At 52.2% G+C, this 19933-nt stretch overlaps 2 long non-coding RNA genes across 3 annotated transcripts; one reads left to right on the forward strand and one right to left on the reverse strand.

Moving 5' to 3' along the window:
• The first annotated feature begins 417 nt into the window (after window positions 1–417).
• Window positions 418–9853, forward strand: LOC118639460. 2 transcript variants are annotated; one of them, XR_004961177.1, is made up of 4 exons: window positions 418–846; window positions 5463–5642; window positions 6098–6248; window positions 9498–9853. It is a non-coding gene; the product is annotated as an uncharacterized LOC118639460 (long non-coding RNA). The 2 variants fall into 2 exon arrangements; XR_004961176.1 differs by lacking the exon at window positions 6098–6248 and having other exon boundaries at window positions 754–846.
• A 683-nt stretch (window positions 9854–10536) lies between these two features.
• Window positions 10537–16334, reverse strand: LOC118641517. The gene is made up of 3 exons (XR_004961632.1): window positions 16112–16334; window positions 15879–16017; window positions 10537–10907 (listed from the first exon to the last, which is right to left on the reverse strand). It is a non-coding gene; the product is annotated as an uncharacterized LOC118641517 (long non-coding RNA).
• Window positions 16335–19933: the final 3599 nt, after the last annotated feature.

Here is a 19933-nt window from a genome sequence, read left to right on the forward strand (position 1 = left end):
ACAAATGTTAGGGGTGAGCCTATCAGAGACATCTGATTGCAGGGCCCCATATCACCACAAGTGCTTCCTCATCCTTGCTCTGAAGCTTGTGCCTCCTTCTTCTGTGAGGCCCTGGAAGGAATATGAATCAAAACTCCTGGCTGAAGCATCAGCAACTTGAAGCAGGAGCTAATTCCCAAAGCTCCAGGCCCCAGTTCTTTTCAGAGCTGGCTGCCCTGGCACCAAGGGGCTGACAGGAAGGCTGGTCCCAGGAGGCCAGGCACCTGAGGAAAGGCAGTAGTACTTACTCAGCACCTCCTATGAGCCAGGCTCTAACAGGCTTCCCTGTGCTCAGTAACCCTCTGGGGAGGCCTGCTTTGTAGGTTTGCAGGACTTGCCCAAGGTGGCTTGTAGCTTCTTCTCTGAGCCCAGAGACTGTGCTCTTTCAGCTTGAGCAGTCAGAGAGAAGGGTGGGGCATTTGCGGGGGTCTGGATATAAGCAGAAAGCAGGACTCTGTGGGTCACAGCTGGGGAGCCAGGTCTAGCCACCATGAATGGACCCCATGCTCTGGTCACCAGTGGACTGAAGGTTGTCTGTGAAACAGGCTGTGGCCCAAGTCCTCCCTTCTAGCTCCTCTCAGGTCCTGAGCGCCTCTCAGCAGAGATGGAGGAACTCTCATCCATGGAGACACAGGAACCCCAAGCAGCTATGAAACGCCCCCAAGACAGGAGGAAGAGTAGGAATTTACCCAGCCACATGGGGTTTCTGGCCAGCCATGTGCAGGGGACAGATAACGCCATGGCCAGGCCTTTCCACACCCAACTCGCGTCGGTGACCTCACAAGACACCACTGGAGGCGGCGTTGGGTGAGTAACTGCACTTCCCATGACCTCAGCGTCCTCACCTATCAACTCTGAACACTGTCCTCTCCCTGGGGCGTGACGAGGGTAACACCAGGTGTGTAATAACCAGCTCGAGCCTGGTACCTGTTCACACACATGTGTGTTGGGGGTGGGGGAGGTGAGTGCAGGGAGAGCTGTCAACAAAGGTTAGTTCCTCTTTCTGAAGTTAAAGTCAGTTCCGATTTTCAGAAAAGAGGAAATAGGTGGATTCCTGAGAAATGGTAGGCCAGAGGGGAACATCCACCCCCAGGCAAGTGTTAGCTCTGATGATTCAATAGGTGAGGTCCAGGTAGGCTCAGAAAGGAACCAGTGACCAGACACAAGCTAGCAAATCCAGACGTCCATTCTCTGCTGGCACCTTTGGCCCCGGACCTGGAGAGGGTGCCGAGCACCCTGAGGCATCTCGGTAGATCACACGCAACAAAGGCTCCGGGCAGCACCCGCCTGTCCCTACTTGGCTGACTGGTCTCCACAGTCAAGCCTCAGCCTCTCTCCCAGATACCATAAGGCTTCCCTGCCTCCCTGTCTTTACCCCGACTGCCCTCTGGCCAGACTGCCCTCCTCCTGCCTCTGCGTCTGCAGGGTTGCCCCGCTTGGAAACCCTTCTGTTCGAGGGCCCTCCGAGGGCAGCCAGGTTTAGGCCTGAAGGCAGGGCCAGGCTGGGAAAGGGGTTTACACCCTCACATTTGGAAAAGTATTTCAAAAGACTCTCCTACTTAAATGGGTTTCCTTTATGGTCTTCTTACCACAGTGCAAACAACCATCATGTCATCTGTAACGGATGTGGACACTTTCCTCCACTTCTACCTTTGTTCCTTCCTTTCGCTCTGATCACATTCTCCTCCCCTAGTGTCTCCTCGGGACTCAGGACCGGAGCGGAGCAGGAGGAAGTCACCTCAGCCTTGAAAGGCCCCAGACAACTTGACATTCACTCTGTCTCATGTGTCCCAACCTCCTCTTCCTTCTGTTGCTACCTTTTAGCATCAAACCTGCTGCTCATGTCTTCGCAGCCTACAGGAACCCCTCAGAGCCCCTCACCCCGCCTCCAGCCTCTGCCCAGCAGCTCTTGAAAGCAGTCCCCACTCACTGCCTCTGTCACCACCTACTTCCCCTTAACCTCCGAGTTGTAACTCCTGCCCTCACACTCCACCAAGCCCGCTGGCAACCTATTTCTCCCTGCACTCTCTGCCCACATCTGACTCGACTCCTCCGCATGGTTTCATACTGCTGACCACTCACTCTCTCTTCTTGAAACATGTGCTTCTCCAGGTGTGCACCCAGATCTCCACCCAACTCCCTGCCCTCGTTGGGTTCCCTCCTCCCTGTGCCACCTTCTAGGGAGCCCCAACCCAGAACTCTGCCTTGGGCCTCTTCCTCTGGCCCCCCTCTCCCAAGGAGACAGACCACTCCCACCTCCAGCTTTCCCTCCTTCTGCATCCTCAAGCCACCAGCCCTCCCGTGGCTCTTCTCTTGAGCTCTAGAACAGATCCTCTGAGTGTCTGCTGGACACCACTTCAGGATGGCCCTTAGGCACTCAGCTTGTCATCTCTCTGAAACCTGCCCTCCCTTCTCTCTCCCTCTTAGTTGGCTCAAATGCTGAAACTAAGCACCACTTTCACTCCCTCCCTACTGATCTCACCCAATCTCAAGGCCCCAAATGCCTTCTATGCTGTTGACACCCAAACTCGCACCCCCAACCCCATCCAGACCTCTCCCCCATTGCCCACTCTTCACTCCACATAATGTCTAACAAACATCTCCGATTTTTCAGCTCCTGCGCCCCAGACCCAGTGCCCTTTCCCAAGTGCCTGCAAGACTCATCCCTCCCCTCTTCATTCAAAATCACCTTTTTGGTGAAGCTTACCCTGACCACCCCACTGAAAACTTCAGAAGCTCCTAGACCAGGACCACCCTAGGCCAGACCAGGAAAATGACCCTTACCTTTATTTTCTTTTTCCATAGTTCTAACACGCTGTGTAATTTACATATTTACGTATCTATTGTGTCTCCACCAGCTAGAATAAAAGCCCCTGAAGGGCAGAGATATTTGTCTTGGTGACTGAGGCAATCCCAATTTCTGGAATGGTGGCCGGCACCCAGTAGGCACTCAGTGATTTTTGTTATGTGAATGAATGAATGAATGAATGAATGAATGAATGAATGAATCTTGGGCTGCTTTCCTTCCACTGCAGCCACACTGCACTCACCACAGGGGCTTGTTTCCACCTCCTTAAAAGCTCTCAAATCTATACCTGAGTCTTCATCCAGAAAGCCACTGCTTTCCCAGGGGCCCTCATTGCTTCTTGTCTGGGTTGCTCCTTCGCCTCCAGTCAGCCCACCCAGATACCCGCTCCAGCCACCACTCTGAGAGGCAGGATAGCAAGATGATTGAGGTGTGGGCTCAGAAGCCAGACTAGCTGGGTACTTCCTCTGGCTCTGCCATTGCCAGCTGTGTGACTTTGTGCTGGTTCTCTAACCACTATGTGCTCCATTCCCTCATTTGTAAACTCGGAGTAATTAAAGCACCTCCCTTGTGGGGCTTGGAGCTGTTGAGAAGTTTAGTGAAATGATGCACATAAAGTACTGTGTGCATGTGGTTATTGCTTTACACTTGCCAGGTCTTGTGAGTAGGTGAAGCAGATCAGCACCTGCTGAACACTGTTGCTTGGGTCCTGGTCGTTGTCAGCTTCTTCTCTGAGCCCAGGGCCCCTGCACAGCTGACCTCCATCTCACTGCCTGGCACCCATCCTTCTTTCCGGTCAATGAACTCACCAGTCTCCTGGCACATGGCGCTGCTTCCAACCCGGCCTGCGCATGAGCTGCTCTCTGCTCTTCACGAACTTGTACTTGCTTTCTGACTTGACAAAAACCCCAGAGCTTTTTTGACATTCATACATAGAAAGCTTCCACATATTTTTTACTGCTGTGCATTGTTCCATCATGGGCACATACCATCATCTAAACCAGTTCCATGTGGATGGTAGAGAGGGTGTTTCCAATCTTGTGAATGATCAAGGGTGGGCAAAATAAGTTTACAGTTGTGAGAGACATGCTTTTGAGTTATAAAGCTATTGTAATAATCATAGCCTGCATGTCTTTTCCCATACAAACAACTGTAAACCTACTTTGCCCACTCCATGTGCACACAGGTGTTGCTGTAGGACAGACTCCAGACAGCAAGGTGTGATGTGCCTCTTTCCCACAGCCTTGCCCGCCTGGCATGCACCCCAGCAGAGTCAGGATCTGGACCCAGGGCGAGGTGACTCCAAAGTCATGCCCTCCTCTCTGCACCAACCTCTTTCCTTCAGAAATAGGGCCTGAGCCCATGGAGGGACCGAGAGCAGTCCTGAGGAGCCAGCCCAGGCTACACCACTGCGCAGATATGGCTTATGTGGGCCACTGCCCGATGGCTTTTATAGAGGTAGAACTGGGTCAGCTGCCATCAGCCACAGGGTGGGACTGTCCATGCCGGCTTCATGTGGGAGGCCTCCCAGCTCTTCACCCCAATGCTCCTCCTCCTTGCCTGAGGTGCTTTCTGAGCTGCTTTGCCCACTCCCCACCCTCCCATCCCTACACCCACTCCTCTCTGGTCATTCATGTGGAAACACTTGCCTTGGCCCACGCGGCTTTCAGCAGTTACAGCCTCAGCCTTTGCACCAAAAGGTCTCAGGTTTGATTCCCAAAGGCATGTACCTGGGTTGCAGGTTCAATTTCCAACCCACCCCCCCCGCCCCCTCATGGCATGGACGGGAGACAACCAATCGATATGTCTCTCCCACATCAATGTTTCTCTCTTTCTCTCTCTCCCCCCCCCCATTTCCTCCCTTCTACTCTCTCTAAAAATCAATGGAAAAAATATCCTCAGGTGAGGATTAACAATAACAAAAAAGAACACTTGAAGTTCCCCAATAGGCCATTTTGCTCCCTACCTCTGTGCCTCTGGCCATGCAGTTTCCCTTGGCTCTTTCTTTACCCAACGAACTCCTACTTTTACACAAAGACAGAATGCAAAGAATCCCTTTGGCCAGCTAAGGTAGTACTGATTGTACTAACAGTAACTCATTGGTTTGTTTTTTTTTAACCCTAACCCGAGGATACTTTTTTTCATTTTTATCTTCAGAGAGAGTGGGAGAGAGAGAGAGAAAAAAAAAATCGACGTGAGAGGAACACATCGACTGGTTGCCTCCCGCATGACACAGACCAGGGCCGGGGACGAACCGCAATGGAGGTGCAAGCCCTTGACCGGAATCGAACCCGAGACTCTTTGGTCCTCTGGCTGACACTCCATTGCTGAGCCAAACCGGCCAGGGCAGCACCTCACTGGTTCTAACACCCCTCCCTAGGTTTGTCCCAAAGGCATGAATGATGTCCTGATGTCTCTCCTCACAGTGGCACGGGCCTGGCTGGGGCAGCATAGAGGTTTATACTTGGGCAGCTAAGCCGTTCCTGGGAGTTTCAGCCACACTGAGCCCCTGGAGGTACCAGCCCCACCCCCGCAGTGCTACAACACCAGGACAACCCCAAGGAAAAGCCAGTCCCTCAGAGGCTTTTTGCTAAAGACCTAAAAATTGTCCCCAAAGCCCCACAGGAGCTCTGTGATGGGGAAGTGAGGCCTTCTGGAGGCCAGAGTGGCAGGAGGCACTTCAAGGACGTCGTCTTCTGGACTTCCCCCCACGACTCCAGTTTTACTCACATTCTTCACAGCAGCTGCTGGGACAGGCCTGGGGGCTGCCAGAGAAGATCATCAAAAGTCAGCCTGAGTAAGCCGAGCCCCAGGTGGGGAAATGAGGAAGCATGGGGGAGGGGGAGACCAGGGGGCAGGGGGGGCTTGAGAAATACATGGCTTCCAGAGCCAGTCACCTGTTGGGGCCCCTGGAAGAAACCTCTTGAGCAAGGGTGGGGGAGTGGGGAGTCAGGGCAGGCCTGAGCTCTCTCTGTCAGCACCCCAACCCTGGAGAGACTCAAATGAACCAAAGACATGGAAGCAGCCCCAGACATCTTCCCTACAGGTCCACAAAGGCCCCTGCCAAACCCAAAGGTGGTCTAAGACCTTAAATTGGGACCATCTTTAGTAAATCTGGGGCATGATCTCTGAGCTTACACTCCGTGGTGGGACAGAAAGTCTTCCTCCAGGCTCAGGCGGTGCCTGGGGCTGCCAGCTCACCCACCTGAGTGCCCACGTCGGGATGGTCCCTCCCATCTGCAACCCCCTTAGAGCCATTGCCATTGAGCATGCTGGTCACAGGAGGATCAGGACCTCTTCTGCTGTCCAGGAGGACAGGGGGCTGCATCGCATCCCTTCCCCACATACGCAACTGATATGGCCAAGGACTTACCCTGGGGACCCATGAGTCAAGAGTAAATGGGTGAGCACATTTTAACTTAGCCCTATGAAGTATGAGTTCATTGATTAAGCATTTCCCAAATCTACTTTTGGGGCCAGTGACCACCCACTGGATGCTCCAAGCTCCAAGACAGGCGAGGCCATGGACGCTGTCAGCCAGCCAGGCCCAGTCCTAGCTCACTCACACCGAGTGAGGATGGAACCCAGCCAGGCCTTCAGCCTCTTCCCTCAGACGACGGGAACGGTCCAGACAGGAAGGCAGGCTGAGGAAGGGGGCTTGTGACTAGCGTTGGGCTTACCTCACCTCTACCCCCCAGGGATCCAGATGGGTTTGACTAAGAGTCACCACACACACACCAAACCCACCCCAACCCTGGGGTCTCAGGGGGCCAGTGAGGCAGAACTGAAACTGGACAGAAGAGAAATAGGTCAGAGCAGGCCCTAGAAACCTCTATTGTTCACCCCTTCTCCCCACATACCTTGCACAGAGCCCCCTCCCCCAAGCTTGGGAAGATCTTTGCAGCTTGGCTTCCTCCTGCCTGAGCCTACCCCTGCCTCTGCCCACCCTTTAAGCCTCCTGCCACCTCCCCTTGCCTACGCGCAGCCTCATTCTATCCCAGGTCTCACCCTGTCAGAGTTAAATGTACCCTAGGCTGGGTTTTGGAGATAAGGACTCTGGTATTCTAGGGTGACCTTTGGCAAATCATTCCCCTTCTGAGCCTCAGTTTCCTCATCTGGTTTGGGCTACTGGTATGTGAGCTGGAGAGGAGGACTCAGTCCAAAGAAACAGGCTCTAATGGGCGGCTTTCAGGCGAGGATGGGACTTTTCAGATGGCAACACTTGGCATCTAGATCACCACCCTTCCCACGGCTGCGGGTGGTGCGAGAGCCGCTAAGGCAGGGGCCGGGGACCACAGCACAAACACTGCCTCTTTTGAAGCCTGCCCTGCACCCTCACAGATGCCCATTCTCCACCCTTCACTTCACGCATCACCAGCTGCCACTGTTTCCTGTCTCCGTCCCCTGGCCCTGCCAGAGCAGCCTGGGTCTCAGCCCCTTTGCACCCCACCCAGGCACAGGCCTCACACCAAGTAGGCACTATACAAAATAGGTGTTGAAAGAATAAAGGCACAGAAAATAACAAGTGTTGGTGAGGAGGTGGAGAAATTGGAACCATACTCTGGTGGAAATGTAAAATAGTATGATCACTGTGGAAAATAGTGTGGTAATTCCCCAAGAGTTAAACATAAAATTACCATATTATTCCACAATTTTACTCCTAAGTAGATAGACCCAAAAAGAATTGAAAACATATGTCCACACAAAAACATGTACACCAGTGTTCATACAGCATTACTCATAACAGCCAAACTGAACACAACCCCAGTGTCCACAGACGGTGACTGGATAAACAAAATATGGCATATCCGCACAATGGAATATTATTCAGCAATAAAAAGCCAGGAAGTACTGATGCATGATGCTACAACATGGGTGAAACTTAAAAACATTATGGCAAGTGAAAGAAAACCAGATACAGAGGCCCCATAGTGTATGATTCCACTCATATTAAATGTCTGGAATGGGCAGATCCATGGAGACAGAGTAAATTAGTGGGGCAGAGGGGGGGGGAGTAGCCCAAGACAGGTGTGAAGTTTCCTTGGGCGATGAGATGCTCTGTAATTAGATAATGGTGAATGGGCAAACACCAGAAACCACCGGATACTATATTTTAAAATGGTGAAATTTTTTTCTCTCAATAAAAAAAATAAAATAAAGAAAAGCAAACTACCTCCCTCTAGAGAAGAGCTGGAAGGTCAAACATGTTTGTCTCATTGGTTTGCTTGTCTATTTCTGTCTCTCTGAAAACACCATCCCAAGGAGCCATTCTTTGTCCTGGGGAGACCCCACCTCCCACTCCAACACTGCTTGAGAGTGGCCTGTGAGGAGCAGGTGGGAAGGGAAGGGCCCCAGGAAACCCTTGGTCCTTGTAGTGGGATGAAACCCTCTCTTTGTACCCTCCACTTCAGGGCAGGGGCCTCCACAAGTAAAACTGAGGTGTGGCCCTGGTCTCAGTTCTGGCCCTGGTCCTGCCCCTCCTACAGCCCCTCCATCAGCAGTGTCTCACAGGGCAGAATAAGTCTGACAGAGCCTGGGCACTGGGGAACTCTCCCAAAGCCCCCTCATTTGCAAGCACTCCAACAATATATGGACCGGCAATTGGGAAGTTCTTCCTTTGGTCTGACTGTGGTATCTAGCTTTGAGATAGCATCAGGCAGAGGTTTCCACTGAGTCAGCCTGATTCAGTCCCCATGGGAATCCCTGCCCTTGGATGCTCACTTTCCAGTGATGGAGCAGGATGTGGGCTCCCTACAGCCCCCAAAGCAGTTGCTCCCTGAGATTATTCTGGAGGGAGCCAGTGAAAGGAGAAGGCTGCCCCCTCCCCAGTGCCCCAGTGGCACACCCTAGCCGGAGCAGAGAGGCTGGGCCACCACCCAGCCTGCCTCTGGTCACTAAGAGGACAGACAGAGTGGCAGGTGGTCCTCTCCCATCTGAGCCTCTTGGAATTGGTGCTCCCATCACCTTTCTCAGAGGTCTGAGCATCAGAGCAACCCGCGATCTGTTCACCTCTGCTCTGTATATCCCCTGTGCCAACCACGAGCCCAGCAAAGAAGAGGAGCTTAAACATCTGCAGGATGAGTGAGTGTGATTAGATCAACAGTCCCAGGTCCCAGTTTCTTGAGGACAAAGCTCAGAAGAATCTTTTTGTTGTGAAATTTTGGGAAACTGATTATATTCTCTGCACCTCAGTTCCTTTAAGTATAAAATGGAAACAATAATGGTATCAACTTCGTAGGGCTGGTGAGAAAATTAACTAAAGACATTAATGTAAAACTTCAAGAATAATCCCAAGGAAAGGGGTGGGAGAGAATAATAGAATAATAGAGAACTAATCATAGTGAGGCACCAGCCAAAGTTATAGAAAATGTTAAACACCCTTGCTCTGTTAATGGTGATTGCTTTGTTCTGATTAAGGAAAGCCCATTCTCGCCCTGCCAGTGTGGCTCAGTGGATTGAGCGTCATCCCATGGACCGAGAGGTCCTGGTTCAATTCCTGGAAGGGCACATGCCCAGGCTGCAGGCTCGATCCCCAGTGGGGGTGTGCAGGAGGCAGCTGATCAAAGTTTCTCTCTCACATGGATGTTTCTCTCTCTCTCTCTCTCTTTCTTCCTCTCTCTAAAAAATCAATAAAAACATATTTTTAAAAAAGAGAGAAACCCCATTCCGACCTGGCTGGGAGCTGTACGCCCTGGGAGTTTACCTCAGGAATGCTGTCCATTCTCCTTACCTGGGAACAAGGGAAAACTGTTCAACATCATGGGAAGACCAACAACCTTGGAGCCCTGGAGTCAGTATACTGGAGACAACCCTTTGTGGCCCCCAACCTGCTTTACTTCTCCAGGCCTGTAATCTGTAACCATTCTACCCACTGTTACTCCTTTTTTGCCTACCTGTCCTTCCCCACATAGCTACCCAATATAAACTATCATGGGAGTTAAGAGCAGATTTTTTAGGGATGACCCCTGATCTCCCACAAATCTGGCAATATTGGAATAAATGTTCATATACGATTCAATCTTGTCTCTGCTTAATTGGCTGAAGTAGTGACAGGCGGCCAGACCCATCGTTGTCTATTTCACTGACATGCACAGGATATACGTTGTACAGGCGCCACTATCATTTGTGATATTGTCCTTATGGTCTTGCCCGTTGGAGCTGAACCAGCCTGGTTAGTGAGTGTCTGGCAAAGAGGGTGGAGATAGTAACCATTGGGCTCCTGCTGGGTTAGCCCCAGTCCCTGGAGGGGCTTTGACTTCTGCCTCAGCAGTGAGAGGTGCCCCTTCCCAGGAGCCCAGCCCTGGCTCCTCCTGCCCCTTGCAAGCCTCCTACATACAGAGCCTACACTTAATAGATAGGTGCTCAGAAGTAGACTGGTCTGGACAGAGACAGGCCCACGTGCTGAGGGTGGTGGATGGAGGCAGGCTCTGGGGACCACCCGAACCCAGAAGCCAGGGCAGGGTAGGTCCTGGGTGAGGACTACAGGGACTTCCTGCCTGCCCCTCTCCCCCCCTCCATGATGTTGACATTGGGAGACCAGGAAGGTTAAACATTCCAGGAAAGCCCCAACAGGCCCAGGAAATTTAAGTACCTGGCGGGGCCTCATCCGGCTCGGCCTCATCCGGCTCATTGTCCTAGAACAGGAACAGAGGCCTCTTCACCATGACCTTCCCCAGGGACATCTAGCCTCCAGCTCTTTGTGGGTGGGGTATGCGGTAGTCAGGCTTCCTCCCTGCAGCCACCTCACCCTAGGTCTTCTGTGGTCTAGTCCTTCCCTGTCCCCAGCCTCCAGGACCACAGGAAGGGGCATCAAATGGGGCAAAGGCTGGAGACCTTGGCCAGTTCATCATTAACTCCACATGGCATCTTGATGTTCCACTCTCTGCTCACCTGCACGGCTCTCTCTCTCTCTCTCTGCAGGTCATGTTGGCCCAGTGACCCCACTAGATTCCTCAGATCCCAGTGTGTGTGGGGGGGTCCCAGCCTAGGTCTTCAAGTTCCCAGTTGCCAGTGCCAGGGAGGCAGTGACAGCCTGGACATCAGCTGTGGGTTTTCCCTGAGCCTGTGGACACAGAAAAAGAGAGTTTCATGGCCTCCCTTCTCAGAGTAAATGGACAGGACCCGAGGAGGGAAAACTCCATGGGAGCGTGCATATGTGCACAGATGTGCATGCCTGCATATGTGTATGTGTGTGCACAGGTCATGTGTGTGGTCCCCTGTGCCTGCATGTTATTGTATACATGCTTGTGCCATGTGAGTGAATACAAGAGAACAAGTCATAGAGAGAATCGGGAGGGACATGGAGAGACCAAAAGGACAACAGAGAAGGAATGAGACTGAGACACAGAAAGGCATGGAGATGGAGAACCCCACAATCCCATCTTCCCTGCTGTAGGCTCTCCTCTTATTACAGCTGTGTTTCACCCATGACTGAGGTGGTCTCCAGAGGAGGCAAGCAGGCAGCAGAAGGAATGTATCAGGGCTAGGGTGTCACAGCCCACACCGCCCCACTCACAGGGCCAATCCGGGCTTCCTTCAAGGGCTGTAGTTTCCTCATGCTCAGAAATGGCTCTAAGGTCCCAAGGACGTTATCCAGGGTACAGAGAGCTCCAGGTGTCTCTGAGCTTTGAGGTGGCTAGGGGAGGGAGCACTTCTCATGCCTCAGAGCGAGAACCAAATGTCCTAATACTGTCTGACTCTTCACAGTGGCCAATATTCACACTGAGGAGGGCTCCCATGTGCTGAGAAATGAGGGGCATTGTGGGTGAGAAAACCTCAGGTGTCTGAAAACCTCCCCAACACCTACATCTCAGCCAAGAAGCATCTAGCTCACAGCCACTCCTACTTCCTTGGGGGAGGGTGCTCTGTGGGGGCAGGAAGAGGCAAGAGTCCTGGGTTCTGAGCCAGGTTCTGATGGGCCAGGGAGCTCTGGGCAAGAAGTTTCCTCCCTCTGGCCTCATCCCGTCTGTCTACTAGGGGATGAATAATAACCCCACACTGGCACTCTGCCTCTAAGGGCTGTGTCCAGCCTATGGGAGATGCTGGGGCAAGAAGGGGCTTTGGTAATAGAATTTCCAGCACCAGCTGTGGAAAGAACCACCCCATGAACTCAGCATTTCCTCCAAAGTCACTCCCCAGAAGAGGAAAGTGTGATTTCTGATGCTCCCACTTCCTGCAACTGGGACCCCGCTCAGCTCAGGGTGGGGAAACCGTCATGGGTTAGCAGTGTGACCTGTACATTCATTCTTGCCGTCAGGAAGGCCCTCCACAGAGTGGGCCCCCAAGCTCCATTCTTCACTCAGACCAGGATGTGCTCCTAACAGTGATGGCTCAACCTCAGCATGAGGGGCTGGGTCCCAGCTGGGCATCAGGATTTGGAGGTTCTGGTCCCAGCTTTGCCTTGAAGGCCTTCTCCCTCTGGGCTTCAGTGGGTAGACCTACCTGCCCATCCATAGCCCTGATGAGCAGACAGGAAGTCCCAAAGCTCAGATCTGGAAGGTACCAGAACTTCCTACAAATCAGAGATGTGGAAGGCCCAAAATGGGGAGCACTAGTACTGAGAGTTCCCCCTTGTTCTATAGGCGGCATGGACGAAAAAACCAGGGCCCGATCATTGGGAGGGGGCAGTCAGATCTAAGAGTGGCAGCTGCCTTCCCGTGAGGCCGAACAGAGATGCCTGGAGGACCCGTGCATGGGAATGAGAGCCGGCAGGCCTGCCCTACTGCCTTCCAGCCTGTGCCTGGTTCCACCACTTCATCTTGTTCAACCAGCCCTTCCAAAGTGCTCACCACCTGCCATGGTCTTTCACACAACTTGGTTTTGTTACCAAACAAGGGACCTGGCCTGAGCCAGTCTGTCTAGGGCCAGGCAGTAGTGTGTGGGTTCTTGACTTCGTGTAGGAAAGATTTCACAATACAAGTCCAGGTGACTTGGAGGGTATATGTATTGAAGCTGGGGACAGTGAAATACAGAAGAGCTTAGCATAAAAGCAGCAACAGGAGAGCCTAGGCTGGGCTCCTTTAGCTCACTGGGAAGTCAAAGAAAAGGGGGCCTTGGGGACAGGTTTAGGGGTTTAGCCTGGGATGAGTTGCCGCTGCCCACTGTTCCCCTGGTTGCAAGTCTCATTGGGACCCTTAGAATTTCGGAGATGTAGGCCCTGGCCAGTGTAACTCAGCGGTTATACCATCGGACCATGGACTGAAGGGTCTCAGATTCAATTCCAGTTAGGGTGTGTATCTGGGTTGCAGGTTCAATCCCCAGTCGGGGTGGTGTGGGAGGCAACCAATTGATGTGTCTCTCTCATAATGTCTCCCCCGCCCCTACTCTCTCTTAAAAAAATAAATAAATGGAAAAATATCCCAGGGTGAGGATTAACAACAACAACAAAAGTAAAATAATTTAGGAGATGCAACCCGTGGGGCGAGAAGAAGAGGGAGAAGGTGCAAGAGTGCGCCCAGAAGGAGAGCACTCTGGGTCCCCATCCTAAAAGCTTTTTTCTTTTCTTAAACTTTTACTGATTTTTAAAGAGAGAGACCAATATGAGAAAAATAGATTGGTTGCCACCCACACTTGCCCCAAATGGGAATCAAATCCACAACTTGGGTATGAACCCGCCACATTTTGATGTACAACTGAGTCACACTAGCCAGAGCCTAAAAGCTTGTAAGGGTGTTTTTAGGGGAGGTCCCGGAGAGGATCTCCATAGATGTCCGTCAGCTTTCCAGGTGGGTCCTTTGAGGGTCACGGTCTCCACTGACTGGTTGTAGCCAGGACAGGGGGTCGTTAGTCATTGCAGCTGGTACTGGCTTCGCCCACCTGGTTTTGCTGCTTTTCTGGCCTGGAGCTGAAATACAACTGAGGAGGCCTAGATGTTCTGTCTAGAGAGGTGACCGTCTGTATCTGCTGTAAATTGCGCTGTCAGTTTGTTCAGCTGTCTGTCTCAGTTTCCCCATTCCACGTGTCCTGGCTTACTGGCCTGTCTCAGTTCCACTGCCTGGAACTCCCTCACTTTGCCTCTGTGTTTGGCTAACATCCCCTCAAGAACAGGAGAGTGGACAGTGCATAGGATTTGGAGGTCCAGGGGGTCAGAGCCCAGTCTGCTTGGGAGGGCAGGGCAATAGGCAGACCCTAAGGCAGGCTTTACAATAGGATCGCTGAATTCAGGGTCCCCAGGGGCCAGGATGGGCCAGAGGGTGAGATGTCAGGGGTCTTGAAGCAGGACCATGCAGATAGTCTGGGCTGCAGAGGAGCCGGCAGGCACAGAGCCCAGCTCAGCAAGGACAGCTATGGGGGAGGCGGAACTGCAAGACTATTTTTAGACTCCTGCTGGATGGGAAAGACAAGGATGCTCTGGGCTACAGCCCTTGCTCACTGGGGAAAGACTAAGGTGGCCTTGCCTTCCCCTTGAGCTCAAGGTGTCCAGAGCTTCCTGTTTTGTCCCTAGGGACAAGGGGCTAGGATTAGGGTGTGAACAGGAAGCACCCCCAGCACCCAGCACCCTCAGGTATGCCAATACACAAGAGAGGTCATTTTCATGTAATTTGCATGCTGCCCTGCTTCCTTCATCAGAAGAAAAAGAAAGTTCCCTTTTAGAGGACCCTCCAGGGAGCAGTGCATTCGCCAATCTTCCTCCCTCCAGGGTATCAGGAGAGTCCCCAGAGGGTGATTCCAGCTCTAAAATCAGAAAGCACACAGGGGGGTTTTAGCACCATGCTGAAACTACTACATAGGCGTGAAGTGGCAAGTACAGTCCATCTGACCAATTGGTTGGGGTTCCCTGAAAAGCAGTGTTTATGAGGATTCATTCATTCATTTCACAAATAATTACCAAGCACCTGTTATCTTCCGGGCACTATTTAGATGCTGGAGATTTCACAGTAAACAAAAAAGACAAAATTTTCTGCCCTGATTGGCAGATTTCTACAGTAGTGCTGGTTGAAATATATGTGAGCCACACAGATCATTTTAAATGTTCTAGAAACCACATTACATAGAAATAAAAAGAAACAAATGAGGTTAACGTTTACAATATAGTTTACTTAACCGAATATATCCAAAACATTTTAATTTCTACATGTAATAAATATAACCATTTATTAATAAAATTCTTTTTTTTTTCATAATACATCTTCAAAATCTCCAATATGTCTTATATTTGCAGCACATCTCAAAGATAAGCTGCATTTCAAGGGCTCAGTAGCCCTCAGAGAAGGCAGTTTCAGAGGAATCGCTCACCTGAGCTCAGCGGAAAGGACGATTGATTAGTGATGTCTGCTAGGAGCATGGACATGTCTAGGAGCTGGATAAAGTCGCAGGCCATGTGTTTGCCCCTGTGTTAAAGGTCCAAGCCCAAGCATGTGTTTTCTACCTAAGCCCTTCTAAACCCATACATTTTTCCCACCCTGAAAAAATTGCCACTCTGACTTACGGGGCTTTAATCAGTTCTGGCTTGGGCACCATCTTCCAGAAAGTCACCCAGCACTCTAACAGGGCAAGTTTCTCCCGGGTGTGGTCCTGTGTTCTTCCTTCACCCTGGGAATGTGGGTTTTGTTCTTTCCCCAAGGCCTCTTTTTTCCCCAATGCTAACCAAAACCAACAAAAAAGTGTTTCCTAAGCCTAAATTAGTCATTCCGGCCCCATTCCACTAGCCCATATCTGCAGACCTCCTGGCCGGAACCCTTGCTGGGATGACCCAGCCCAGTTTCTTCATTTACTTTTCCAGACAATAAGGCTAAAATTGGGCTGTGTAGGCAGCCGGAAAAGCCTGGGGGTGGGGGAAGGGTGAGCTTGCAGTGAGGCAGGCAGGGATGAGGTGTGAGAAAAACTGGATCTCAGGCCCCCATCATCCATATTAGCATTTTCATCATCATCCACCCACTCCTGCTCAAAACTCTTTAATGGCTCCCTATAACCATCAGGATAAAGATCCAGGGCCTTAGCTCCCATTCAATCTCATTTCCAGATTCTCTCTCTCTCTTTCATCTTATTCATTCATTCAACAAGAATGTATCCCAGGTAACTCAGGTTCGACTACCTGTTACTTCAAAAGCTAGTACTTGAGACATATGTGCTGATGGACAAGAAGACAGTTTATTCGAGTGCTGGCAGCCTGAGCAGATGGCGGACGCCTGTCCTGTAGACCATCTTCACATCTCAGTGCAGCAGGGGTTTTACTAGGAGGGAGAGGAAAAGCAGAACAAAAAATCAGGGGGAGGGGAGTTGACAGTTCTCTACATGTAAGTCAGCACAGTACATTCCAATGGTTACCTTGAGACTGGTCAAGCAGAGGTCTAGCTTTTATGGATGATGTCAGCAAGTTTCCTGGAGCCAGAACATCCAGTTACCGGAGTCAGCTTCCTTTGAAGTTAGTTCCTGGAACTCTTACACAAATATGCTATTTATTTCAGCTTTTACAAAAACACGTTTAACAGAAACAGTTTTAAAAGAATGAAGGAGTGGGCTATACAAGCCTTGTTCTCAGTGATAGACTCGCTGCTGTCCCTGAAGCTGAGGAGTCTCTCTGCCTTCTTGGAGCTCACATCGCTCCAGCCAAGCCCATAACCCGCCAGGCCCTTGTACAGCCCCAGGCCTCGGCAAATGCTGTTCCCTCTACTGTTCTTCAGTGACTTCTCCACCTGGGGCACTCAGTCTCTAAGGCTCACCAAAGCTTTCCTTGATCACTCCCTGGGTTGGGTACCCTACCACATAGGATCATCAAAGAGATTATCTCTATGCAGACCCACATCTGCCTCCCCTACCAAGCTGTGAGGGTCTTGAGGGAAGGGGCTGTGCCTTCCCTCACCAGCATCCCAGGACCTGTTTCTAAATGCATCGGCCACAAAGCTCCATCCCCCACCCCCAGCTCAGGACTGAGCAGGAGAGGCATAGGGGGTGGGTGGGGATATCCAGGACTCCTCTGAAGAATTCAAGGTTGTTCTGGGATCATCCTACTCCTGGCATCCCAGGGAAAGCCTCACAGGAGCAATGGCACAGAGTGTTTCCAGCAAAGGTAGGTGGAGGCCTGAGGGGAGGCAGTATGGATATGACAGGTGGTGCACAGGGCTGAGTGCTGGGTCAGGACATCAGGTCTGCACATAAAAGGAGCTATTAAAGGGTTTCAACAGCAGGGAGAGAGAAGGCAGGGGCCTTCCCCCAAGACGTGGACCTACCTGAGGTAAACCTTAGTGGCCCTTTAGATTTATGAAGTGAGGGAGACATACACTAGTTTCCCATTCCCTGCTGGCTTCCCCAGAGAGCTGCGCTTTGGTTTTTCACAGTCTTGCTCCCTCTTTGCACACCCACTTCTCCCCTGGCAGGAGAGGATGCACAAGACAGAGGGCAGAAGGCTTGGCCTGTGCTCTGGCCCTAGCCCAGCTGCCAAGAGGCCAACATTGGTGCCATATTGAGCGGATCTCCATGTCCTCAATCCCAGCCCAATGGCCTGGCACCCGTTACCCCAGGTCCACTGCACTGCTTGTCAGGGGAAAGCCAGAGGGAGGGAGGTTTGTGCTTGGCCATTGCGCGGGCTCATTCACATGGCTTCACAAGGACGCATTTCATGCTTCCATACACAAGGCTTTCCACCCAGCCGCCAGCCTGGTCTCACCTGGAACCTCTGTACTAACAAAAAGGGTGTGTTTCATCCCTCAAGTTCCCTGCCATAGGCCCATGGGGCACCAAGAGCATTCCCGCAGGAAAGAGGGGGCCTGTTGAGATCCAGCGAAGTCAGAGACCTCATAGGAGGTCACCAAGCAACACAGGGATTCAGGGCTTGAGCCCACACCTTTTTTTTTTTCTTTATTGATTTGAGAGAGGAAGGGAGAGAGATAGAAACATCTATGAGAGAGAACATTGATTGGCTGCCTCCCACATGACCCCCACTGGGGATTGGGCCCCAAACCTGGGCATGTGCCCTGACCGTGAATTGAACCCGAGATCTCTTGGGTCGACGCTCAACCAGTGAACCGCGGCGGCTGGGCGAGCCCACTTTCTTCACTAGCTGCTCCTGAAATATACTCTTGCCTTTTCTCTTGAGGGATCACCTGGGGGAGTGGGGAGACCCTGGGAAGCCCTCTGCTCTCACTGCTGCTTGGCTATGAGCTGGGGGGACTGGCAAGTGGAGCCAAGACACAGACTCTGAGCTCCTTCCAAGATAAAGTGAATTGGTCTTATAACCCAGACCAGTGTGTCAGAAGGGGCCCCCCAGAAGCCCTGGTTCAGCCCCTACCTCTTACACATGAGAGTGAGGCATAGGAAAGGTAAGGTCCACCCAGGATCATGAAACGTGACGGCATCCCTGAGTCTCTGCCCCCAGCCCAGTGCTCATCCAGTCCCCCCAACTCCTGGACTCCTGGCGCTAGCACCTGCTGCCACTGTGGTCACCCTAGAAAGGCTGGGTGTGGGAGAGGAAATAACCAGGCCAAATCTTCAGTGTGGTGCTGGCCCAGGAGGTCACTGAGCAGACTGAAGGAGAGTGTGGTGGGTGGGGGCGATTCCAGTCCTGTGGGGTCTGTCAGAGCCACCCAGAAGGTGGGCTTATACTCAGAGAGAGAGCTTTCCCAAGTCCCACTGCCACAACCCCTCTCCAGCAGCTACTGCTCAGGAAAACCTCCCAGCAAACCCCAAAAGGCATGGGTCTCTGTAGCAAGGGGCAGGGGAGAAGGGATCGAAGGGGAGGAGAGAGAAAATGGAGGTAGGCCCCTGGAGGACATCCAGGTTCCTACCCTTCATCCCTGGACTAGCCCACTCATACTCCTGGAGAGCCCCTATGCCCCCCCTCCCACCTTTTCACACATCCTGTGGGTTCTAAAATCTATTTGCTTTATTTTTGAGGGAATCCAAGAGCTTGTCTGTCACAAATCCCACCCCAGTCCTGTCACTGCCCTGGGGTTGAAAGGTCAAGCTCCAGGCTAGCACACAAACCCTTCCCACGGTCCCTTCTATCCCCTCTGCAAGTAGAGCAACATCTCCCCTTCCTGGTGGGCCACGCCTATAGCAAGTATCTCACCCCCGCTTAGGCACCTCCTCCAGCTGCCCTCTAGCCTACTGTACACACACTTCTGTCTTCACAGGTTTATCCCACGGGCTCTTGTTTAGCTTACTCCCTAGAATGGCCACGCACCTAGAAGGCAAGGAGGCCTGAGGCCGTTCCAGCATGGCCAGTCCTCCCAGGGAAGTGGGAGGAGGAGGCTGGGAAGGAGGAAAGGTGAGGAGAGGAGGTGGGGTGCAGGAGCTGTCTGGGCTCCAGGTTCAAAGGCTTGGCAGGCAGTGCACTGCTCAGGAGCATTGGGTTCAGATCCTGTTCCTGCCTTTCACTAGCTAGGCACCCTGCTAAGGGTGTCCTCCCCTCCCAGGCCCTAAAGGGACAATGAGAGGACGTGTGATGCTCATACAGGAAGGAGGTGGAGTCACAAACAAGAACCCTCACCCTCACCCATTGACCAGACTGGCTTTGAAGGGAAGGAGCAGGCACAGGTAAATAAATAGCTTGTTTATTAGTAATATGTTACATCATTAAAGTGCATTGAAAAGAGATGCAGGAGCCAAAGCTGGAAGGTCGTAAGCCCTAGGCCCTGCCCTGGGCTGGCCAGACACACCAGAGAAGGCCCGGCTCTCTGCTGAAATCCGTGGACAGGGTTGGGGCAGAGCCACCCACCTGGAGAGCTTGGCCCAGGCTGTCCCCACAGGAATTCACAGTTTAGCCTTAGTTATAACATGTCCTGAGCTGAAGGTGGGAGGCTAGGAGCATGGAAGCACAGCCCCTGGGGAAGAGGATTGAGGGGAGGGGGCAGCATCCCCCAACCCCCAATGCCAAGGGCAGAGTCCTGGAACCTCCCCATGAGGACCCGGCTCCTTATGAATGTATGAACCTAGGTCTGTTTTCTCCTTCATTTTCCCCTGACCCCTCACATCCCACCCCCTCCCATAACCAACAGGGGAGCTTGGACAATGTACCCCTCAGCCAGGGCTCCCAGGGCAGAGCCAGCTCATGCCATCTACTTGGATCCATGCCACCATGTCCCTGGACTCTTATCCCATGCCCAAGAGCCCCAGACTTCGATCCCCCATAGCCCACTCCTTCCCAGCCCC

This window comes from Molossus molossus, unplaced genomic scaffold (genome assembly GCF_014108415.1).
Source record: "Molossus molossus isolate mMolMol1 unplaced genomic scaffold, mMolMol1.p scaffold_m16_p_1, whole genome shotgun sequence".
Taxonomy (NCBI): Eukaryota; Metazoa; Chordata; class Mammalia; order Chiroptera; family Molossidae; genus Molossus; species Molossus molossus.